Genomic DNA, 26,462 nt, shown 5'->3' with positions numbered 1-26,462 from the left:
CAAAGAGAAGTTGTTTGAGCATAAAATTCAGGGGAAAAAAATCAACATTTAAGGTATTTCAAGGAAAAAGAGCCCAGGAAAGATTTGAAGCAGAGAAGTATTAGAGAAATAGGAGAAAAGCCAAAGGTGTTCAGTAAAAAGAACCCAAAGCTTTAAGAAGAAAGCGACTGACAATATCCAAGATAGCACAGAGGCCAATAAGGTGGCGAGACAAAAAAGCTGATTGTACTATATAAGTAGGAGATAGTCGATGGGCTTAAAGCAAGTATGATGGAGTGGCAGGGCTGAAACCGGTGGCAGAGAGTTGAGAATAAAAGGATTAAAAAATGAAAATAGCAAACACTGATTAATCTTCTGAGAAGCTGAAAGTGGGAAGTGAAGTAACTGAATAAGCAGGATTTGAGGTCAAGGGAGGACAATTTTAGAGACTAAAGAGAAATAAGGACTCGTGGGAAAGCAAATGATCAGCGGCAGGAGGGTGGGAGAAACAGAATTAATAAAACATGTAGAGGGATCAGCTTTGTGCAAGAGATACTTCATATTCTTACGATTAAGGACAGAAAAAAGGAAGGGAGTGGTCTTTGATGTTTTATAGGTATGACAGAAGGGAAACAACGTTGAAGGAGATCATGCCTAATGGTCACAATTCTTTTGAACTGAGGTAGAAGGTAAGTTTACTGGCTGGCCATGGATATTCCCATTGCTCTAGCATTCAAGAAATCCTAACAGAGAACTTAGCCTGTGTTAGACGTTGTTGGCAATGCCAACTGTTGCCAAGGTAATGGTTGACCCTTAAGCAAACTTCCAATCTAGCTGGTGCCAAGATATGCCACGTGACTGACTGGAAAGGGAAGGCAGAACATGACCTCTGTCAACAAAGTCCAGAAGGCAAGAAGGACCCCTGAGAGTCTGTGGAGAGGAAAATTAGTGTGGACTTCCTTCTTGAAGAAAGACTTCTGTTGGGACTTTAAAAAACTGATAGGCTTCCGATAAGCAGAAAAGAGGTGAGCTTGGGACAGACGGCAAAAATCAAGGTAAGGAGACGATGAGGCATATTCTGAGTAGGATGTTACTGAATTAACTGAAAACTATAGCGAGGGCACAAAACTAGAGAATTTTGCAAGAAGACTAAACACTTCAGAGGGATTCAGAGGAGATGGATGCTGGGGTGAATATTTCTATGAAGACAATCTGATCGGAAAGGGGCCCTCAATAATGGTGTTGTCTGAAGGTTTTGATCTAGTACTCAGTCACTTTAAAGGAAGTGACCAATCCCCGGAGAGTACTGATGAAACAGGATATGGTCACTTGGCCTTGGGGTCGCTTTGCCTGTGTCAGAAAGTCTGGAAAAGGATTGCATTCTTGCTTCTCATCAACCCAGCCACGTTGACTGAGCAAATTCCAGAGTGGAGCTGGGTTCTGTACCGCCAAGCAATTTATCGTCATGTACACAGACCTTTGTATAACCACACTGACTCCTCACCCCACCATCATCCACACGGCTATGGATGCCCATAAGACAAGTGAAGGGGCTCATGAACCATCAGGGCTCCTTGAATCAGCAGTCAGGTTTTTCGCCCATGGATGTGTGGGGTTTTGCTCTTTTTCTATCAAAGGAATTTCAAAAGACTATTTCCATTCTTAAAGCCACAGTTACAAATAATAACCAATAGAGGAAAATCCATCTGAGCAGACAGTACACCCTCTATCCCCTGTGTCAAGCCTCAGGCTGAGCATGAAGCTGTCATAAGCTCCCAGGCTGTCCGAGCCAACATGATAGTCTGGAAGGACAGGCAGTTGGGTGAGGAGCAGAGCACTTGTGGTTTCTCTGTAGAACGGTGGCTCCTGAGACTGATGCTTGGGATGGGAGTGAATGAGCAGGTGGAAGAGGGGACTTGTACCCATCAAGAATTATTAATATTGCAATAGTGAGACATCTGGGCAGAGGAGGCAGGCCGTTCCCTTGTTTTCCATTAGTATGTGGGTTTAAGAATTTACTGTGTGCAAAATAAATGGGCAGGGAAAAGCTGCCAGGACACGAGGTCTTTTAAAAGCTCTTTCTTTTGAGACAATTATTGACATCGGTTTTGAATGCAAAATGCCTGATTGTAATTCTAGTCAGAGGCAGTGTTCATAACATCAGGGCGTAGGCATCCCTGTGCACATGTGGAGAGTGAGGTTACTCTGAAAAAAGATATAATTTTCCCATCCAAGATGGCTCGTTTATTTTGATAGCTGCAAATGCACAAAAGAGAACGGGCCTAGCCTTTGGTTGCAGGTGTTGCTCAGCGAGCGCAGATTGGCGGGGGCTGGATGGTGGAAAACCTGGAGACTTCCTCTCCAAATAGAAGCTGGGAAATCATCCAACACGTCCCACTTTCCTGAGAGGAAGCAAGATGTGGGGACAGGAAGGCTGTGTCAATAAAGCAGTGCAGCAAAGCGTGGTGTGATTGTTTTTGCATCATAAATATTCTACAGCCAAGCTTATGAAATTTTGATTCTGAACCATTGTAATTTGCTGACATTCTTCAACAAAATTGAGAGGAACTGAGTTTGTGGTCCTTTCCCGTGAAATCTTCTGTGAAACAACACACAAAGGAAACTTCAGAACGGGAGCCACCCTTGTCAAACCAAGAGCGCTAATTAGGGCATGGAAGATCGTGCTTCCGCATCACAACCTGCCCAGAAAGAGGAGGATGTGCGCTTCTCAGGAGGGGTTTCCTGCTGGGGCCCATAGACTCGGCTTCTGGGATCTTACTGACCTTGACTTCAGGAATAATCCCATCTACGATTCCAGAGCTGCTTCCCCAAATTCCTCCACGATGCTTCCAAAAGATTCTAAAATAGTGTCCCTTCACCCTCATCATCACCTGTTCCCCAAATGCACAATCTCTCATTTCTGACGTTCGATTCTTTTGGGTGATGACTCAGTAAATTCAACGCAGTCCTTCCTAGTTCCATCATCCCCCTGGCTTCCTCTGATTGTAATGGCCTCAAACACCCCTCCCCTCGTCATTCCTCCCTAGCAGCAGCTGCTTCTGGGTGACAGCAGTCAAAAAGTGGGACGGGGAGAAGCATTCTGCCTCCCACTCCTCATGCTACTTAGCCATGCCTAAGTCGAGGACAGTTTCAGGAAGGCTCTCAGGGTGAGGACTCAGATCTACCATGATGTTTATGAAACACTGGAAAAACCCCTGAATCAAAATAGTTCCATCTCTGTAGCAGATTAGTGTCCTATTTTAAGGACCATGGACTTGTGTCGTGTTGCACCATGAGGGAAACTTCAGGTCCTAGCAGAGTTATGGAAAGATATGTTGGGAGGTCCACCATATTAGACGAGGCTGTTGAAGGAACATATTGGATGGAAAAGTGAGAAGACAAATGGTCAAAGGGCTTTAGACAAGGCTCTCTGCTTGAGCAAGACCAGCAGCTTGTAGAACTGCCAGATTTTGTCTTCTCCCAGTCCTTCAACTCTTCAACAAATCTTTATCACATATGGACGACCCAACAGGCATGGCTCTAAGTCACGGAGATGAAAGATAAAGCATCGCCAGACAAAAAAAAGGATGGCCATCACCAGACAAAAAAAAAGGATGGCCAGAGGAGAGCTTATCTCCTCATTCGACGCTTATTTAGAGAGTTTCGATGTCCCTATTTGCCAGGGAGAGCCTGCGTTTACTCCTGCCATCTCACATAGTTATTACTACTTCACTCTTCCTCTCAGAAATTTCTCCGTCTGGTTCGCAATGTATATGGTCATGTTAACTTACAAGCCTGGAGCTCTGTGAGGCACTGGGCACGCAAGAAGAGCTGGTCTTCAGGAAACTCACAGTTCAGCAAGGTAACCAAGCAAAACAATTATCATTCAGTAAGGCTAGTGTAGAAATAAGTACAAGTTGCTAAGACCTTTTAAAAATAGTAGCAATTGGCTGAAAGAGAAGGGGAAGAAGGTGGAGAGGTGGGTGAAAACAGGTGAGAATTAATCACCGCTTTTTCTGACTGGAAGAGGCAGAAGAAAGAGTGTGTGCCCGAAACTAAAAGGCCATGAAAGAAAAAGGGCTTGTATGGGAAGTGTTTGTAGTACAAGGCCCGAATAATTTGAATATAACAAGAAATGAGGGTTTGCTAAAAGTATACGGCTGATGTAAGTGTATTTTAATCTATGCTTTTCACTATTTCCTGTCATTTTTCACACTCTGGACCCCAACTGTGCCATATGTGTACCCACACAACACACCACACACATTCCCACACAAATTTGAAGCAGAACACCTATATCTATCTGCTCCATATTTATAGAGACTCCACTCTTCAGCTGGGTGATCATCTAAGGTAAAGGCTGCTCTGTGTAAGAGGGGCCCAGAGGGCAAGCTTCTCCTGAGTGCTGTGCCAACTTCGCCATTTACTCTGATGTTCGATTTTCCCCGTCCCTTCTTCTCCCTGACCTTGTACTTTCTTCTGTGAGAGAACTGTGGGTTCTCTTTTTAGAAATAGCTAAGCCACCCCCCATTACTGATGGAGGGGGCCTTCATATTGCTTTCTGGGCAAAGGAATGTGAGGAAATCCATAGGCAACATTTCCAGGCCCATCGTCTAAAACCTTTCCCCTCATCAGTCACGTGCTGCTAGCTGGATATTCACTTGGAGCAGAGCTCCCCACTTCTCCCTCCTTGATGTGAGAGGAAACAGCAATCTGTGTTATGCTGTTGAGATTTAGGGGGTGCTTGTTACAGCAACCAGTATTCATTACTTTAAAAAATATACCTTCACTTCCGCCTCACTTTTTCTACTGAAGTTCTGCCAAGTCTGAAAAGGTACCTGTGGATCATTAGACAGGAATTATTCTAATTTTTCACCCATACATTCTTGTCCATACATCCATGGAGCTGGACTAAGTGAATGAAGAAGACCTAGGTTTTTGTTTTGCTTTGTGTTTTCATTTATAACTTCAGTTGTGGCCTATTGGAAGATTAAAAACCTGTGTCCTCTCAAATGGGCCTGGGAGACCCCTCAACTTACCTAATGATTCTACCACCCCAATTCTTCCTCCAAAATGTATCAGAGAAACAAAACACATGGTGTGAAAGTACTAACTTCCATTCCTTCTATGTTGTTTAATTCTTATGAGCACCATTAATGGAAAGAGCAATGAAATGGCATCTGCTTCTCGGCATCTCTCACTAATTAGATGCAGGTTGCGGCTCCCTAAAGCTATCCAGTTGGGCTCGAAGTGACTGATCAAGCTCACTACCCACCAGCCTTCACTCAATTACACACACTCCTACTAAAGATGTCTCTGCTTTGAGGCAGGAGCCATGACTGGACAAACTTTGAGTCTTGGGGATCCAGAGATAAATAAAACAAAGGGCGATCCCTTAAGGAGCCCGAAATCTGGTAGCAGAGAGAAACATGTCAACCAAGAATTATAATAGAGGTTTTGGTGGAAATGTGAACAGCTAATAGGAGAGAGGGCATGACTAACATTATCCAAGGTTATCAGGAAAAGCTAAGGCTTGGTCAGGTGGAAGGGGAAGATGAAGAAGGCATGCTAAGCATATGACAGCATGTAATCTGAAAGGAAGAAGTTAGAAACAAGCTTGTCACATACAGAGAACTATAAAGAATGCGGTATTGTTGGAGCATCATGTTTGTGCAGATGGAAGAAGTGGGTGGGTCTAGATTGGGAAGGCTTTAGGAAGCTGCCTAAGGAATCCCAGCTTTATTTGGAGGGTAGGTCTTTACACAGGGCAGCTGTCATGATGAACGCCATGATCTTGTTTATAGTCTCGAGGTTGACACCGTTTTATCGTTTAAACTGTGTGTGTCTAGGGCTTTCCATGGTCCCTTTGAAGCTTCCTTAGCTATGATTTCATGTTTGGTGAGTCAGAGGGAGCAAGTAGGATCAGGAAGTTCAAAACAATGGGACTGGGAATAACCATTCTCCCAGGTTGAAGGCCTCTGATAAGGTCAGAGGGTGGGGTCTCCCTCACCATCCTGCACTGGCAGGGCTGGGGGCGAGCCGCAGTGTTGGAAGGTCTCAGACACAGGCATGCTTGTGCCCTCCCTAATGCCATAATATGAACCTGCGTCTATTCAAATGCCATATACGTGTTGGGGGTTCCACATACATTTGTTGACAACTGCAATGACTTACCTCAGAATCCTTGTGACAGGAATAAGAACAAGATGTACTCTTCACAGTTAGGACTCCCCTGACTAAAACATATCACCACAATATGTATGCATGTGTAGCTTTTAGAGGAATAACAGGTATTTTCTAGTCAAGTAATCCACTTTGGTCTGTAAATTTTAGAAATACGTAATAATGGCTATAGAGTAATAGAGCTAGAAGGAAGCTCAGAGTTCATCTATTTTTAGATGATAAAACTAAGGCTCAGAGATATTTTCCAGGTACTAAAGCTCTAAAAGGATTTTAATATAAATGAAGCTCATTCCAGTAAATTTATATCTATTTCCAATAAAATAAAAGATTCCTATAACCACACAGCAACGATTACACTTTTTTAAAAATATTATCAGCAAGGACCTCAGGATTCTTCTTGGTCCATTATCATTTTCCTCAGTTAAGAAGTTCTCCACTGTGCTGAATCTGGAAGGAAGCAAGACATTTTGCTCTTCTGAACAAAACATACCACAGGATATGTGTTCAAAAATTCTTGTCAAATGAGATTTAGCCACACCTTCTCCAATTCCTGCAAAATTCTAATACTTCTATTCGCTAAACATTAGAGATGTTCTTGAGGCACAAAACTGATGGGAGAAATAATCGTGTCTACATTATCAAATACTACTTTAAAAACAATCTTTTAACATTTTCTGGAAGCTAATACCCAGTGGATTTTTCAGATAGAAACGTCTGGTCTGTGCTGACTCCTGTGTGCTTGGTCATGCCTTTGTGATGGCTGGTAGTCCTTTGCATTGACAGGAAATGTTAGGATGACCTGAAAAAAACTGCACATGGGTTTGCTCTTCATCCTGAATATTCAGGTCCTTTTATGCTGAACCTGGGATGGAAACTGATCTCTTAAACAAACTTGGCTTTTCGACCTTCTATAGAATGCAAGAATCATATCCTGGAGGCCAGTCTAAAACCTCTGAGCCAGTGAATCTCCAACAGGTGGGGCCAGTCAACAAAGGATGCACACTACTTGGGGGCTGTGTCGAATGAGGTTGAGTATAATTTGAAAAATTGTATTAAATAAAATAGAAAACCTATTTGATCTATTGTTTTCTGCAATACAAACTACAGAAAGTCGAGCTTACAAGAATCTTGGCTGGTTGAGGAAGGAAAAGATAGCCTAGAAATGGGGGTGAGGGGGTGCGATAGTATTTGAATCCACTCATGTCCAAGATAGGAACCAGCTTTTAGGCAGAGCCCATGGGACATATCCAAACTGTCAATCCTATGCTAAGTCTGATACGTCTTCTCAGTACCATCAGCTCCTGCTAACTGCTATTTATAACAAGTTCAGCTAGAGAACGTGATCCATCTTCTAGGATAAGATCAGGATGGCTCAGGAAACGGCTGTCACATTGTTGACTTTCTCATGACCTTCTCGCCCATGTCACCCAGCAGGTGCTTTCAAAAGAGTTCACCCCGGGGAGGGGAGGGAGGGGAATCCCTCCAAAGAAGAGCAACAACCGTTGGAGATGATTTTCTCAGTTGATAACCCTGGAACAGAACCCCATGGAAGGAATCTGAATAAACACCTTCTCATTCAGGAAATAATGCACGTCATGTGCAGATCACAACCTTTTTCTCCATTCCTCTTCAAGGACAAAGCTAACCTTCTGCAGATTTTCTAGATCCTCAGGGTTGTACTCCCATAACCGAAGCAGAGTAAGAGCAAAGCTTTAAGCTCAGCCACATCTGTCACAGTAACCTTTTTAATTACATGTACTATAAGAAATAACTGAAAAGGTGTGCTCAGCCTTTATAGGAGAGCAGAAGAGAAAGCAGAAAGCAAGGCATTTTTCTGTAGCCAAACTTGGAAGACCAATGTGGGGCAGAGATGGTTAGAGATGGGGGAAGAATGACTTTTTGTTTTTAAACTTGTTTTTGTGACTCTGCTGTTTGAGTAAAACAGGTTCAAAGTGTTTCCCTTCTGATTAGTGCTCCCACAACCTCACTGAGTCATTTCTGTTAATCCTGTCACTTTTTTCAGGAAATAAAGTAATACCTTGACCAATTATAAAGCTAGCTGTAAACAAACACTCGCTAAACAGCATAATGCTATCAGGCTCCACCTGTAGTTTACAGAATGTTCTCATTTTTACTTAGGGGTAGGGTTGAATTTTCCTCTTTGGTGGAAACTAGTAGTATAAGAATAATATCAGTTATTGTTTATGAAGTTCACACTTTGAGCCAGGCACAATGTTAAGCACTTTACATTACCTCATTAAGGTCTCATAACAAATCTATGAGGAAGGAAATATCATTCCTTCTTTGCCAAGAAGGAAAGAAGCTTAGAGAAGTGATAGAACTTGCTCAGTATCAAGTAGCTGTCAAGGGTCTTGGAGGATGATGTGGAGGGTGGTTGTGGGAGAGACAAGACTCAAACCCAAACACACTGCACTTGATTTTTAACAGCTGACCTTCCTCCTTCCTGAAGGCAGTAATTCCTGGGAGACACAAACCTTTAAGCTCCTATCAGCTTAATGTGAATGAGTTTCAAATTCTTTCCTGAAGGCTATGAAAAGCGAAAAGGATCCCTAGGAGATCAAGAGAGCAGGGAGGACACTTGTCAAGGGAAAACATGGCCTGAGTTGAGAATTAGGGTGGTGATAAGAAAACAGGTACTTGGTTTGGGGGGCCCACAAGGACAAGTTGCTAGCTTTATGACCTAGCTTGAGGCCAATTCTTAGTGGACGCCTTTCTGGATTTATCTTTTCATTTATTTACCAGAACCCTAAATGAATCAATAAATAAAATTGCCATGACACGTGTAAAGTTATATCCAATTTATTTGTTCTGAGAAATCATCTGTTTTATAGTCTAAAAAGAAATGCCTATTTGTGGAGTACGTAGTAAAATAAGTTACAGAGGCACCGTGCTAAGAGCTAATTTGATTACCCATGTTGAGAGGCACTTGCTTCCAGAATTCTAGCATGCAAATATTGCAGTCAGTGGAATCTGACATGGCTTTAGGTAGCACAGGAAAGGATATTTAAAAAAAAAAAATTAAAAAAAAAAGAGTGATGTAGTTTACTGCTACTTTTAGTTTGTAACTATGGCAAGGAATCCGTATTTATCAAGATTTCTTTCAAAATAAATTTATTTATGTTAAACTCCAAGTCAGCGTTAACTAAAAATATTAACTAAATTATAGGATAGGTTGTTTGTACCTATGGACTTACGGCAAGTAATGTGAAGATCATATGCATAGAGCTCACAAAAAGTGCTCAGTAAATCCTGTTAAACTAAATGTGACTTATAATGACATATGCAGAAAAGTAGCTTCTGAATCCTTAAAAATAACCGTTAATGAAGTTTTCGTCTTGGGAAAACTAATCCTTATTTTAAATGAGTCAGATTTATAATATCAAACATAGTAGCCTTCAGGGTCAACTGGACTCCTCTTTCTTGCATATATTATGTAATCCTTCCGCGCTTCAGTTTCCCTATTTCTGTAAGTATTTTTTTAAATCACAGACTTGAAGAAAGAATTAAAGGATTTGACATAAATGTATAAAGCTCAGAGCACAGTGCCTCTCAAAAAGTTAGTTCTATTTCCTCTCCACCTTAGAGTATATGTAAGAAAGGATTATTTTAAGGACTGAAAAAATGATTAAAGGGAATATAAGTGGCTTACTTTCTCACTGGTAATTAAAACCTTATAAATTCAGACAACTTTACAAGGATAAAATTGACCCACTAAATTTCAGAACTCTGTGCATAGGTTTAAAAATATTTTTCATAGCTATAATTATTATGCATATATTATATACTTTTAATTTTTTAAACATAAAATGACTTTCTATATATTTCCATATTACTTCCTAGTCATACTTTTCTAGCATTTGACCTCCCAGGAGAACTGACTGCTTCTTTGATCACAATGAACTCAGTACATGCTTCTGTCTTATCACTTCTAGTCCTAAGGCACCTGCCTGTTGAATGTCTACCCTGAGAAGCTCAGAAGGTAGGGAGATGCCTGAGTCCTTCCTCTATCTGCAGTGATTAGCACACTGTTTAGCCGAGCATAGATACCCAGTAGGAATTCCTTGATTAAAAAAAAATTTCCAAGGGAGCCTACCAGGATATCCTAACTTCTTTTAACCTCTAACATATTTTATATATTACTATCAAGTTGTCTAAAGTTAGTTTTATATATTAATATCCAGTTGTCTCTTTTTAAATACATGTACCCTCCTCAGTGGTGTGCTAATTCTTGGTTGTCAGTAAATTCTAATATGCTCAATCTATTTCTTCAATCTTCATTCTATCAGTAAATTTGCTCTTTAAATTAACAAGGTTCAGTTTTGGCCATCATCATTACATTTGAACATGTTTTAGCCCCAAATAGGACAATGTCTGTGACATTTTGGAGAGCCTCTACTGCCATGTTCCCTGAAGTAAAAAAAATTTTAAGAGCTTAGGAAGTTTAGGTAGAACTAAGGTAGAAAACATTAAGAGGAAAGTTAAGGCAAAAGTACAAAGAAAAAACATGTGACATTAATTCAAACTTTAGAAAGTATTCCTACATCATGAGGAAATGTGTTCTGTTTTGACTTATATACTTTTGCCTATGTTTTCACACAAATTTGAATTTTCCTGAAGACAATCAAGCTATCATCTGTCTACCTGGACCTACTGTAAAAAATATCTATGCTTAGAACAGAGACAAGTGAAAAGCTGCAGAACAGTGGCAGATTTTTGTGCTATGTTACTGGTGAATTTTCAAATGTACAAAATGAAGTCAAGTCATCACTAAGATGGAAAAAAGATATCATGTGCTCATCAGAAGGCAGGGTTGTTGTCCTGGAAACACTTCCTTTTTAAATTGGGAAACTGACAAGCCCAGCATGCCAAAGACTAAGTCCTAAATCTGAAGATGGACAGTCTGCAAAGCCATGCAGTATATATTTAGCCACAAGGTCATCTATTTCCCAGATGACATCAGCAAGAGGTTTGCATATTTCAGCTGAGAATGACAAAGACGAATTTATGTCACAAGAACAGGGGACAAGCACGAGGAAGTTCGAGGAAATGCATGCCTACAAACAGAATGGTTGGGAAAGGACTGCCGAGAAGTCCCAGGCTCAGCCCAGTGGAGATGGGCACGTGCAGCCTGGGCTACGAACGTTTTATTTATTCCCAGTAACACAGCTGATGGTATACAGGAAATCATTTTAAAAATTAGCAATAAAAATTGGTCCTTCAATTGTTTCCACTGGAGTCGTGTGTGGAAAGGTCGCTGGTTTTCACAACTCAAGTGTTCGTACTTCTTTACTACATAGTCACTAACCACAAATGCCAGGAGCAAATTCAGGCTAGTTTTCAGGTTATAATGCAGACGTGGTGAAGGGACATTTTAGAGAGAGAACTGAGAGGCCCGCTGGGAAAGCAGAAGAATTTTATCTGTATCATTATACAATAGCTGTACAATGCATGTACCAAGAGCTTGAAAGAGTTTATCCACATTTGACAGTTTTTTCTTTTGTTTACTTGTTTGCCTTTTGGTCCTCATTGATTATTTAATTCTACAAGATTATTTTTTAGTTTCATTTAAAGGGATACCTTAGGTACTGGAAATTTTATTTGACCCTCTACATATAGGGAAAGTACAAATGACAAGAATACAAATATTGCAGTGTTTTTATTCAGTTCATTTTCTGTACCTCAGTACTCCTGACATTTGGAGCTGGATAATGGGCTGTGATGGGAGGCTGTGCTAGGTACTGTAGGATGCTTAACAGCATCCCTGGCTTCCACCAACTAGATGCCAGGAGCAACCCCATTCACCTCCCCAGGTTGCAATGATCAAAAATGTCCCCAGGTGGGGCCCTGGGGTGGCTCAGTCGGTTAAGCGAACGACTGTTGATTTCGGCTCAGGTCATGATCTCAGGGTCGTGAGATCGAGCCCCGCGCCGGGCTCCGCGCTCGGCGGGGATCCTGCTGGCGTTTCTCTCTCTCTGTCCCTCCCTCTCTCTCTCACTCTGTCTCTAAAATGAATAAATAAAGGCCAGGCTGGTGAAATTTTGAGATTTGTAAAATGGCACAGTGATCTGGAGACCTCTGATGTTTCTTCTTTTACCCATGTGATAAAAGTCCTCTTGTCAGTCTCGGAGGGGCATCTGTGTCCCAGTGATATCTGCTGCCCAGGGTGACCACACCGAACTCCACAGGATCTCCAACCCTCACCAACAGATTGGCTCCTGGCAATGGTGAGGGGTCTGGCACCTGTGACCAGCACACTCCGTGGTTTCAGCCACTCTGAAAGACCTGCGGGGTCCAGATCATCTTCCCTCTGCACCCAGGAGCAGAAGATGAGCCACACACAACAAGGGGCTTCTCTGTCATTCCTTAAGATAAACCGAAGCTGGAGCCAATGCAGCTGACTTCCTTGTCCAGAGTTGACCCCAAATGCTTGAGAATTGAAGTCATTTTGAACCGGGTTCTTACTGAACTCCAAGAAAAATGTGATGTTGGAATAATGTTAAGTGCTTTGTAAACCAACCAACCAAACAAAAACACTGAAAGAGAAGATCTAGGGACTTGAAACTGAAAGCTGGTCTCCTGTCCAGTTTCTTGGTTTCAGTGACATTATTTCACACAACTTAATACATTTAGTTATCTGCAAGCCACTCTGAAATCTCATTACAGATAGGCACAGGACAGTGAGTTATAGCTACAGTACCGACTCTATAGTTCTAGCACAGAATATACAGAGTAGAAATACGCTTTACTGTAAAGAATGTCTGTTGATGAGCAGATTATCAATACAACCTAATTATTTCTTCCTATTCAGAACCAGAACTGATGGACTGGGAGAAGGCCCAATCTACCACCCTGTGCCAGGTGGGTATGTGTGTGTCTGGGAAAAGGTGGGGGTGAGGATGTTGTTGCTGCCCATGCAAGGAAGGGCTTGTGAAAACCTCGCTCTGCAGTTTGCCTTGGGTCACACTTCCCGAGGCATGGTTCTGTTTACTCTTGTAGGCAAAATGGATGTCATTTTGAAATGTCAATTGTCATTGTAAAGTCACATTCAAATCTCTTTCCTGTAATAGGAGATGTTACTCTGCCTTCTAGATGATATAGAAATAATCTTAATTATAGGACCATCCATTGTCCCTACTTTTGTCCCTTCCTCCCCAGTACTCACACTTGAGATTGAGGTTGTAAAACAGACTGGATTCTTTGGGGGTTTAGAAGTGGTTAAAATGACAGGTTATGAATGGAGTATAAAATATATTATTGTAACCAAAAGTAATTCTGGCTAAGTTATATGTTCCTTCAAAGATCCTTCTAACACAAATACTGACTTATTCTGCCAGAAAGTTATGATTTTGCTGGTTGTTTTAGCCACATATTGGCATTTTCATGTTTCAACCCTATATTGATTTTAGGGTATGTGGTGAGGAATGAAAAGTATTATTTAATCCTAAGCTATATGATGCATACAAATACTTGCTATATCTAAGAACATTAAGTTTTATATCTCTGAAGAAAAAAAAAGCTGCCAAGTTAATTTTTGGGGAACAGACTTATTTTTCATGAACTTTACCTTCAGAAAAGAAAAAGCGAGTTTGAGATTTCTAGATTGAATTTGACTCTTATAAAATGACTGAAGTTGACTTCATGGGATGCCTCTTCAAATGTTTTGAAAGGTAATTAACTGCTTTTATAGGAATAGTACTAATTTTCCTACCTTAAGTTTTACAGTTATCTCTGAAGTAATTAGGATAAAATACACCAACGTAAGTTAAATAGCTAAAAAGCTACTTATTTTAACTTTATATTTGATTAAGCAGCTTTGAAATATCTGTTTTGATGCACGCAAAGGACTTTTATGCAAGAAGACTGATCAGCCTGTTTTATAATCCCATATCTAACATAGACACAGGAAAAGTGTCATTTTCACCTCCCTTTGTATTATCCACAGCTGACAACTGAAATTCTATGAGCGCACTTGTGTGCATGTGTAGCCTGAAGTCCCATGGGAAAGAGCTTAAGGATCTTTAAGGAAAACCACATGCTCCTAAGGGCCTGATGGCTCACTGGTGCTCATCCTTCCTCTGAAGGCCTCCAAGATGCCATTCATTCACTCAGGAAGCTCGCCACCCCAAGATGCCATTCATTCACTCAGGAAGCTCGCCACCCCCATACCACCCTGCACACACTAAGGACCTCTGGCTCTAAGCAATAGTTTTTGGAATAGACACAAATGCTCCAAACTCCTAAGGGCCATTGGCTAATCCATACTTTTTTTCCAAATCCATATCCCTGGGGGCTTTTTGCTTGTGGCCTGACCATTATGAAGGCTTCCCAGAGCCATCTTATTGACAGGAAGTAGCAGAACCTGATGATCTATCTCTGTCTCAGCTGCTAGGAAAAGGACTGCTATCACTGGGAACCAGAAAAAGCAATCACTCCTAATTTTCTCCCAGTTATTTTTTCTTCCAAACAGAAATAGCTATTACTGTTCTCATCACAGAATGTATTTCTCTTATAAAAATTAAGAAAAAACAAAAATTCATAATCTCAGTACCTAATAACCATTTTTTCATACACATAACATTTTGTTACATAGAGCCTTTTTAATCTTTTTCTATGCAATTACATCATGTTTATATAACTTAAAATCTCTAATGGCAACAGACATTTCTATTTAATAATTTTAAAAATTTGATGATATATATTATGAGCATCTTTACATGTCAAGATAAATAGATCTGCATCAGGTGTTTACTTGGCTGCAAACTATCCTTTCCGGGAGTGTCATTTATTTAAGAAGTTTTATTGGTGGCCATTCAGTTGACTATTTCTATTTTATTATTATAAATAACCTTGGGAATGAATGTCCTGAAAGATCCATCTTTTCAACTGTCTGATTATCTCCTTTGGATATATTCTTGGAAGTGAGACTCTCTGGTTAATATATGCTATTTTTAAGGGCCTTGGATGTATGCTACAAAATTGCCCTCAAGAAAGGATATATCAGTTTATTCTCCCACCAATAGTGAACAAGTGTGGGAGGCTTCCTTTTCGATTCAGCCTTCATCAGATCATCCATTTATTTCTGTTGGTTCATGACAGAATATAAAGTCTGCAGAGTTAGGGTAGACTTGAGAAGGAAAAAAAGTGTCAGAGAAGTTGAGACTACTCTGTGGCCCTCTCTGAATCACAAACGTGAACCTTCCTTCCTGCTTCTGCTTCTGCGGGGAGCAGTGTTTCGGGTCATGCATGGCATGCAAATGCGGCACGGCAAATGTTTACAGCACGGAAAAGGCTTCGGTTATGGTTTGATGTGGATCCAGGAGGAAGTAGAGGAGTCCCGTGGTGTTTGTGAAACTCAGCATGAGAAAATAATCCCCCTCCTGCAAAGTGGGTTTCAACGCTCAAAAGCTGTAGGAAAAGGCCGAGGGGGCAGAGGTTCTCTTCCTCTACCTCATGCTTTCAGGAATAGAGAGAAGCGCTCTCTGATATTCTACAGAACGAGGAAATAAATAAACAGGAACTGGATTCTTTCTTCTGCCAACATTCCTTGTCAATACTCTGTGAAAAACTATGTATAAATTCAAAAGTCTTCATTAAAAAAAGAACTAGAAATGGATTACACTGTTGGCAGGAATGTTTCTGATAGAATGACAAAATCGGGAGCTGTTAGAAGCATTTACTTGAAATTTTTTCATTCTTCTTTGAGAATCCTGATGAGTAAACATCAAATCAAGTAGTGGACTAATCATTTTAATATTTCAGTTTTGATACAGTAAGCACCATCGTTTGAACTATTCTATAGTACCACATTGCTGGGCTGGAAGTCAGTTAGAAGTAGGCTTGTCAAAGGCAACTGTTTCCACATTCTCTTTCTTGTCTTTCTAGAAATGCCTTTATACAATAGGCTATCTCATTTCTGATCTCGGCCAGCTAGACCGACCTGTTATATTTGGGTCTTATTCTAAGTGTGATAAGAAGCGATCAGAAGGTTGCAGGCCGGGGAGTGACATCATGCACTTTTCCTCAAGTATGTCTCTACCATCTCTTTCTTCGGGGCTCATAGAAATACTGAGTGTTTCCCACCCTTATCAACCCAGCATGCATGAGGCAGCCAAACCTCTCAGAACTTCCCACGGAAGCTTACTTGATACTAACAAACTATACATATAGTGACCCAAATTGATCAAATGGGTTATAGTCACTGTGTTATTTCCCCACTTACAAAAGTAATATCCCTCAGATAGAGCCTCCAGTTATAGAGCCTGTTCTGAGGTGTCCCTAGTGGGCTTTGCCAATTTGTCATTCAGCTGCCTCTATCTGCCCTCCTGCCTTTTCCTAGTGACGTTTCCTAGTGACGTCACATTTCTGTGACGTTTGTTTCTTCCTGCCTCCATGGTTCACTACCACGTCCTGAGGCTCAAATTCCTATCATTTCTTGAGATTTTCTATATTATTTCAGATGAGTTGCTTGGCTCCATTTTTTTTTTTTTTTTTTTGGACCCACGCTGAGACATGAGCTATATGTCATTGTGGTGGAAATGTGCAACCATTAATTTTTTCTCTTGGAGACCAAATGATAGATTTACGCTTGGTAATGATTTTACCCTTTGTACTCCTTTTTATTATTTTTGGAGTGTGAAGCAAGGTGAGAGTAGTTGTGTTTGACCAGTTGAATAATGATAAAATGAAAATGATTTAAGTATCAATTAAAAAAAAAACCGGGGGAGGGAATTTTAAGATCTAAAATAAATGATACTTTTTCTATGATGCAGTGTTTTCTCTTTAGATATTAAACATCCTACTTCAGTTAAATACACAGTGGTAATAATAGGCTGATGGAATTTGAACAGATACAAAAGTGAGTTGTCTTGTGTTTATCCAAATGATAAGGAGAAAAGATTAGTTAATTCTGCCAGCTTAGGACAAGTTATATTCACATGAACCTCTCACAATGATACATAATGTTTCCTCACAAAAAAAATATCACAAAAAGCAGTATGTCTGTGTCTCTGGGACCAGGTGTTTGAAGATCTAACCTATATTAGCAATAGGAAGACAGCAGATGGTCTCTTTTTTAGGTCTAGACAATATCCTCAGATAGTTAACTATAAACTTTTTAAATGGTTGAGCTCTGCTAATACACCTTCAGAAAAAGAAGGAATAGAAAGTGGGGCTAAAGGGGGAAAGAAAACACTTGATGGATGTGTGTCTCTTGCCTTTACAAAATTTTGGAGTTATGAAGTCAAACCAAGTGGTTTGACTAGAGACTATGTATTCGTAATTTAGAATTTAGAAAGAAGTAGTACCATAACACGGCTGAGGGCACAGGTTCTACAGTGAGAGTGCCTCAATTTGAACACGAGGTCAGCACCTTACTAGCTGAGGGATCTGGGGGAAATTATTTAACATTTCCATGCTTCAGTTTTCTCCACAGTATAATGGAGATCCTAATAAGACCAACTTCTCAGGGTTGCTATGAATATGTAATGTAGAGATGCATGTAAAGGACTCAGAATTGTGTGGGGCACAGATTGAATACTTGATGACGGCATCATCATCATCACCAGATTTGACCTGAAGAAGAATAAGCCAGTTTTAGCTGGGAGAGGCCCAAGATATCGAAAGGGAAAAGAATTTTTTGTCAGCTTCCAATAGTAAAATTCTTCTTATGGGATTCCAGAAGAAGGAAAGGTAGTAAAATTATTTTTTTTTAAATCTTGTTCACTGCTTCTTATAATAAATTGTATTTTTTTAATCATCAGAGTAAAATTGACTTTTTTCTTTTGTTATAGAGTTTTATGAAGGTTAATACATGTACAGATTTATGGAACCACCATCACAGTCAGAAGAGAGAACTGTAACATCACCACAAAAATTCCTCCCCATGTTGCCCCTTTGCAACAACCCCCTCACCCTTAACTCCTAACAACCATTCATATGCTTTCTATCACCATGGTTTTCACTTGAGAGAGTCGTGTAGATGGAGTCCTATTCAACATCTTTTGAGATTAACAATTGTCATTCAGCATAATGACCTTGAGATTCATCCATGATGTTGCATGCAGCAGTATTGTGTTCCTTGTCATTGCTGAGTATTCCATTTACCACAGTTTGTTTATATACTCAGCTGTTCCAGGATATTTGTGGATAGAGCTGTTAGAAACATTTGTGTACAAGTTTGTGTGTGAATGTCAGTTTTCATTTTCCTTGAGATAGAACTTTTTACTTCATTTCCGTTAAATTGCCTATTTGTGACTTACATACTTCAGTTGGAGGAATAGAAGGCTCCAGAGTCAGAGAAGTAAACTAAGTCAGCAAGTGGATTTCAACTGTATTAGTGACAACCCAACAGAGATTCCAATAATATAAAAAGATCTCTTAAATTCATGGCCATTTTAAATAGGAACCTTTAATAAAAATGTGTGCTTAACCGATACTATTTTTTCCTTAACTTCAGGAAGAGCATATGTTTATTGTCCATTTGGGGCTGTTCTTTGCTTGCCTTTTCTATTTCCAGCAGAATTTTTATCTAGAATTTCCAAAGATCTAACACGGTACTGAAATTCTGATTTAGTAATGCAACTGTTTTCTAAGTTTGATAAGGCCCTTTTCCTTTCCCACTTCTGAAAGTGAGACTATTTTTAATGGTTTCGCCAGGACCATCAAAATAACCTTGCACAAAAACAACTTTTGACTAAGGTAACTGCTCGTCTCTTTGCTGAGAGTTGAGAAATAAAGCAAAGTTGTCCACGTGTTAGGAAACTAAAATTAAATATGACAAGAAGTCCAAATATTAGTGTTTTTTCCTGTTGGGCTAAATAAAGCTTCTGCTGATTCTTCAATGTTTCCTATAACAGGTTAGAACCAGAGCTAAACGGTTAAAACTCTTTCCTCTCGTGGACTGGCAGCTGAGTTTCCATCATTTATTGTGCTATAAAAGAAAATTTACCATAAATTGTTATGGTCTCCTGGAACATTTTCACTGGCAAATGAAGTTGACAGTTAATGGAATCTCATGCAAAACAGAACAACAGCACTATTAAATCATGTATGTCTAAAAACACTAGGAAACATTGCTTTGCAGTTAAAAATAAAAACTAGCTTGTTCTCATCAGAAGGAAGGTAGGAGTTGGTCTGCTTTAGAAGATCTATGATAACCCCCGTCTATGATAGGATCTGAGCAGAATTTACCAGACAATGTTTATCTGGAGGAAGACTGGATAAAAAAATGAAATCATACTATTTCACAGGTTGAGGTTCTGTCAGAATTACAATCCCATCATGGGAATTTTGTTTTGTGTGGCTGAATTCTCTTGAGGTGATTGTCTCAGTTGTAAGATTTTGTTCATGTAGAGAAAGCCTTATAGAAAATTGTAAGCACACACACAAAAAAATGAGGCAGAGAAAAGGGAAGAAGTTTTAATAATCTCTTAGCCTCTCCTTCTCTATACCAAAATCCTGGAAAACCTATTTGGTAAGAGAAGGTTCCTTTGTGAGCAACAAACCTCATGGTAAAAACACTGATTACCTTTGAGGTTATTTTCATCAAGCTCTGACAAACTAGTAAGTTCCTTTTCTTCAAGCCAGAGATATCGCTCAATGGTTATCACATTGAAATTGTACAATTACATCACCTGTTATGCTATATTTGTCTTCAATAATTTATTTGAGTAAATCCTGTGAACACTACATTGATGACTATCATTTATGATAACTCAAAACTTTATCATGTTCCCAGACTTAAAAACACAGAAATATACTGAGAGTCTGAGGTGAAACATAAATAATCCTTAAAGATTAGAAATCTCAGTTTCTAGACTGAGCTCTGCTGTGAATTAGTTTTAGAAATGTGGACCTCAGAGTTCTAGAAAGTGGATTTTGGAGTTAGTTCAAATGTTAGTTTAAATTCTAGCATTGCTATCTAATTAGCTGTGATTGAAGGCCAAGTTATTTAACTAATATGATCCTTAGATTCTATGTCTTTAAAATGGTGAAAATTGTTCCTGGCATGTCTACCTAATAAAGTAGAGGTGAAACAAAAGTAAGGTATGTGAGAGCAGCTGGAGAACTCTCAAGAATTAACATTTAAAAGTAAACCTATGCTAAAAATAAACTATTGGGACTATTCCAAAATGAAAAGCTTTTGTATGGTGAAGGAAACCATCAACAAAATGAACAGGCAACCTACATATGGAATGAGAGAAGACATTTGCAAAGATGTATCTAACAAGAGGTTAATAACCAAAACATATAAAGAACCCATACAACTCAACACCAAAAGAGCAAATAATTCCATAAAAATGGGCAGAGGACCTGAATAGACATTTTCCCAAAGAAAACATGTGGATGGGCAACAGACATGTGAAAAGATGTTCAGTATCACAAATTATCAGGGAAATTCAAATCAAAACCACAGTGAGATATCACCTTACACCTGTCAGAATGGCTGGTATCAAAAAGACAAGAAATAACAAGTGTTGGAAAGGATGTGGAGAAAAAGGAAGCCTCATACGTGCAAACTGGAGCAGCCACTGTGGAAAACAGTAATGGAGGCTCCTCAAAAAGTTAAAAATAGAAATACTGTATGATTCAGTAATTCCACTATTGGATATTTACCTAAAGAAAATGAAAACACTAATTTAAAAAGGTATATGTACGCCTATGTTTACTGCAGCATCATTTACAACAGCCAAGATACGGGAGCAACCTAAATGTCTACTGATAGATGAATGGATAAACAAGATGTGGTGTATAGATACAATGGAATATTACTCGGCCATCAAAAAGAATGGAATCTTGCCATTTGCAACAACATGGATGGACCTAGAGGGTATTATACTAAGTGAAATAAGTCAGACAGAGAACGACAGATACCGTACGATTTCACTCATATGTGGAATCAGAAAAACAAAAAAATCCAAAGAGAAAGCAGGAACAGACCCATAAATACAGAGAACAAACTGGTGGTTGCCAGAGGAGAGGAAGGTGGGGGGACTGGCAAAATGAGTGTAGAGAAGTCAAAGATAAAGGCTTCCAGTTATGGAATGAATAAGTCTCAGGGATGAAAGATACAGTGTAGGGAAGACAGTCAGTGGTATTTTAATAGTGATGTATGGTAGCTACCCTTGTGGTGAACACAGCATAATATAAAGAGTTGTCAAATCACTATATTGTACACTTGAAACTAATGTAACATTTGGGTCAACTACACTTCAATTAAGAAAAAAAAAAGTAAAGCTATGTTGAAAGAGAAGACTGACTTGGGCCACAGCTACCCCCCAGTGATAGGATCTATAGTGATATACTTGAAAAGGCCAGATTCCAGATTGTTGTTATTGGGATACTTATGCAGATATGTCCTGCTTTTGCTGAAGGCTGTGATCAAGTTTCAGAATCTCTCTCTTTTTTTTTTTTGGACTGCCACACTTGGATTACAGACAGCTCTGGACATAAACTCAGCCTTTGGCAGATACACTCACTTTTTCATGCAAAAGTCTATCTTGCACCAAGTATCACTTACCAAAGAGAAGCATGTTTTGGCCTAATATTTCTTACACTGAAAACTCTTTACATCTTCTCTGGCCAGACCAACTCAAGGGAAAGTGTCTATGGCCTATAACACTGAATGGTGCCCTCAAGATGAGGAGACATATGAACCTTCTCTATTCTAGTAGGGTGAGTGATCCTCTGTTTGGGATTTTGAGCATGGTTGCTTTTTGTGAAAGGTCCTGAAATACCCAAAGGAGTATAGAAAGACTGCCTAGGCCATTAGGTAAGAAGGTAATAATGGTAGGTAGATACCACACGGGAGGGGTTTGATATGACCTGCTCTCTTTGGGATTTATTACAGAGACAGGGCTATAGGTCAGGGATTCAAAATCAGCAGGACCTCAGGAGAGCTCTCATCAGGGCCAGTCAGGACATAAGAAATGCTCTAAAGAAGCACTGGTCCTTTTTATCTTGATCAGCTTAGATGTGTTCTCTTGGTCATTTCCCTGAGCTCCGTTGCTGGTCTTAAATGATGGAGAGCAGTTAACGCAGACCTGAGTTTTCTAAGAGGAATGGAATATTCCCATTCCCACAGGTTTCCTTGGTCTCTATCTAAGAGGAAGATTATATTCTCTGGAAGGACTTTAGCCTTGGATATTAAGGTTGCTGACTCCCAAGGTAAGGAGTATGGGAGGTCAAAAGAGATTTCCCCTCAGCCGTAGTCTCAATCTCCAAGCCCAGGTCCCAACTACACAGCTCTGGCTAGAGTCCAGACCATGAGAATCTTAAACACACACTTCCACAGTCAGGTGTAATTGTCCCACTAATAAGGATGCAAGTGACTGACTTCTCTCATCAGTATCTCTCGCTTTCTACTCATATCTGCACCACTCATTGCTGCTCATATTTCAGTTTATGCTGAAGAAAATTCTCATTAGTTTCCACCACAAAAACTTGAAATTAATATTTTCCCTATCAAAAAATATAATGTACTTTGTTTCTGCCATCTTTCCACCCTGTTTGCATACACTGCAGGCAGTAAATTCTGTATGACTAAATAATTGGAGTTGGAGATGAGGTGAAAAGATTGTCAGTTGAGAAAACTCTTTAAAATTCATATTGGGGTTGACTGTATGCAATAAATAATTATAGCTTTTCTCTCTATATATCTGAAGTAGAAAGACTTTTCAAGGATTTCTTTTCCAGGGTATAGATTATTCAAGTGGCTTTTCTACACTCTTCTTAGATTTAAAAAAAAAATAAGGTGAAAGTAATCAAGTAGCAAAGGATTTGTTCATTTTTCTGTGAGCAGCACTGCATAAAATTTTCATAGGAAACAGCAAAGCTAATAATGAAATTCAGATTTTGTGTTACTTGGGAGGTTTCTTCTTTCTATTTATCAATGTATTAGTTCTACCTAGAGATCAGTGGAACACAAATACGACAGTATAAAAATGTACATACACGGGAACAAAATTTCAATGATGCTAATTGGAATAAAGGGGAAAGAAGGGAAGATGATGGCTTGTGCCTGCATGTGGATCTGAGAGAAACCAACAAGATATAGTGACAAGGTGACTATATTTAGAGCAAGAAAATCTGGGTCTGAGCATCACCTCTTCCAATTACTAACAATTTAACCAATGGCAAAAGAAGACATTTAAATTCTCTAAGCCTAATTTTACTCATAGTAAAATGGAGACTCAACTCTCTAGTCATATGACCAGATTACTATGGGGAAAAAATGGGATAAAATAAAAGAAGGCATTATTAAAACTCAAGGCATAAGAACATTAAGCAGCATAACTGTAGCACCAGAGCAGAAGGTGATGTATTGTATTCAGAAGAAACACACAAGACAGAGCTAAAGAACCAACATCCCTTGTCTATTTTTATTTATTTGATTTTTTGAAGTTTTTATTTAAATTCCAGTTAGTTAACATACAGTGTAATATTAGTTGCAGGTGTACAATGTAGTGAGTGATTCAACACTTCCATACAATGCCCAGTGCTCAGCACAAGTGCATTCCCTAATCCCCTTCACTTATTTCACCCATCCCCCCACCGACCTCCCCTCCAGTAACCATCACTTTGTTCTCTATAGCTAAGAGGCAGTTTCTTGGCTTATCTCTCTCTCTCTCTCTCTCTCTTTTCCCCTTTGCTCATTTCTTTCTTAAATTCCACATATGAGTGAAATCATATGGTCTTTCTCTGACTTATTCTGCTTAGCATAATACTCCATCCACATTGTTACAAATGGCAAGATTTCATTCTTTCTGATGGCTGAGTAATATTCCATTGTGTGTGTGTGTGGGGTGTGTGTGTATGTGTGTGTGTGTGTGTGTGTGTGTATCTTCTTTATTCATTCATCAGTTACTGGACATTTGAGTTGTTCCCATAATATGGCTATTGTATAAACACTGGGGTGCATGTATCTTGTCTATTTTTAAATGCTTATCAGCCCCATATTTATAAGATCAGAATTCAACTATGCCAAAATCAATTGATGGACCACTGGTTCTAACATTCCCATTAATATACTGCATAAGTTTTGCCAAGTTATTTGACATTCCTGGGATTATAGGGACTGATTATTCAATATCCTCCAGGTTTCCTGACTCCTAGTCTCACCTGTAGTCAGTAGGTAGAGTGCTATCAACCACACACAGAGCTAGGTACCGATCTTAGGAGAAAGGAGATGCTACGGCAGGACTTGAGTCTAAGTAGTTTATTTAGGAGGTGATTCCAAAAAGCACAGATACGAGGAGAGAGCAATGAGAAATGAGGGAAGGGCAAGAAGTCAATATAGGTTATCAAGCAGGTTAACACCGCAGACAGCTCAGGCTCAGTCCCTTGGGGGAAGCTCTGGAAGACTGTATAGGACAAAAGTCAGAGTTGTCCCATCTAAGCAGAGGAGAAAGTGGGTCATTTTTTCCTCCAACTCCTTTCCTCACTGCCTGAGCAGTGTTCTTGAGATTGCAATTACCCAGCCCCTGTGCCCTGCTGTGCATACCAGCCAAGCACATCAGAGAAATCCAGCAGTGACCGGTCGCAGGTGCTGCACAAGGGAGTCATCAACATGCAGGGGGAGGGGGAGTGCTGAGGAGACGGGTAGGGCTGCGGGTAGGGCTAGGACAGCAAACGCTCTCATACTGTGAAAGGGAGATGCACTGCTCAATTCTCCTTCAAAACCAGAGAGCTGCTTCCTTCAAGAATGGTGAGCTGAAGGACTCCTGTGCTCAGTGGCTTCTGGACCCCCCTCAGCTTTCAAGGTGAGGCAGCTCTCTTCCTGTGGCAACTCCACCTCATGGCTGCATCAGGCGGTGGCGCAAGGGCCTGTCCATTCTGCCCAAACTAGGACTTACCTAGCAGGTAATCTCTGCACCACAGACCCTCATGGTAGAGGCTTTCTTAGGTTCATTCTAGTCTGACAGCTCCTTCTGCCCACTCGGCCCTCATCCCTTTTCCTTTCTCAGGTGTTACCACCCAGCAAACCTTTTTTTTTTTTTTAAGATTTTTATTTATTTATTTGACAGAGAGAGAGAACACAAGCTGGGGGAGTGGGAGAGGGAGAAGCAGGCTTCCTGCCTAGCAGGGAGCCTGATGTGGGGCTCTATCCCAGGACCCTGGGATCATGACCTGAGCGGAAGGCAGATGTTTAACGACTGAGCCACCCAGGTGCCCCAACCTTTTGCTTTCTTAACGTCATCCCTAATTCTAAAGAGAGTTTGGAAAGTGTCAACCTCTGGACGACTGAAACCAAGGAAGAATCTACTTTATGTAAGTCAACAGGAAAGTTGGACTGAAAAGATCCTTTCTCCAGTAGGACTAGACAAGAGAAAAGACTCCTCCAAGCATGTCATTCAGGAATCAACCAGACAAAAGTACAGTCAATGGAAACAAGATAAGAAAAAAACTTGGATGCCTGAAAGAAATGAAGGATTGGTTACACATTGAATAAATCCTTGAGGGGGAAGATGGAAATTCCTTTTCTAGATAGTTTTTAAAAGGACAGATTATGTATTCCATTGAAGCACCTCATTTTCGAAGTCCTTACTACAGATAGTGTTTTTATTTTTTTAAAGAGTCTCATAGTTGACTGTACACCTTTTTTTTTAATTTAAATTCTTTTAGCCAACATGACTGTACATCTTTTAAAACTAGCAGAAGCATTCAAGACTCAATGGCATCAAATCCAATAACTCGGTTGACACACATGACATCATCATAATAGTGAGAAAGGCTTGAACAAGAATCTGTTATTTAGATTTAGCTTTTTATTCATTCACCAAATATATTTTTTGAGCACTCACTATTTTCCAGGCACAGTTCTAGGTATTAAGACATATCAGCGAATGAAACATATCCCAATTTCCTGCCATTGTGGACATGATATACTGGAGAGAAAAAAAAAGATGATAAATATTAAAGTAAAATAAATGTCTGATAAAGTATCTTAGAAGGTGCTACATAATACGTAAAAATAAAAAGAACAGGGAAATCCAGGGTTCCAGGTAGGATATGGGTTCCAATTAAAATTAGGTAGACGGGGGAGGCCTCATTGAAGTGACATTTGTGCAAAGTCTAGATTGAGGTGAGGAAATCAGCTATGTGAATACTTGGAGACAGAGAATTCCAGGCCCAGGGAATAGGCAGTGACCTCAGGTTCTAATTCAAATTTTTCTGCCTTCAAAACCCATCTTCTTCTTGTTGATCCTGGCTATGGTCTTCCAAAAACCACCAGACTTTCATCCTTCTAGAGACTGTTCCTTTCTCTTATAACCATCAACCAG

The 26,462-nt window shown here is 39.9% G+C and overlaps 1 long non-coding RNA gene across 1 annotated transcript in view; it reads left to right on the top strand.

The window, feature by feature from the left end:
* Window positions 1-887: 887 nt before the first annotated feature.
* The window catches only part of LOC113929295, a 42,689-nt gene continuing 17,114 nt past the window's right edge, over window positions 888-26,462 (top strand). The window contains exons 1-2 of the long non-coding RNA XR_003522152.2: window positions 888-1,034; window positions 12,992-13,041. This is a non-coding gene — a long non-coding RNA (uncharacterized LOC113929295). The remainder of the gene's footprint in view (window positions 1,035-12,991; window positions 13,042-26,462) is intronic.

This window comes from Zalophus californianus, chromosome 5 (genome assembly GCF_009762305.2).
Source record: "Zalophus californianus isolate mZalCal1 chromosome 5, mZalCal1.pri.v2, whole genome shotgun sequence".
Classification (NCBI taxonomy): domain Eukaryota; kingdom Metazoa; phylum Chordata; class Mammalia; order Carnivora; family Otariidae; genus Zalophus; species Zalophus californianus.
Note: the sequence above shows the minus strand (reverse complement) of the source record. Positions and strands in the feature narration are given on the sequence as shown.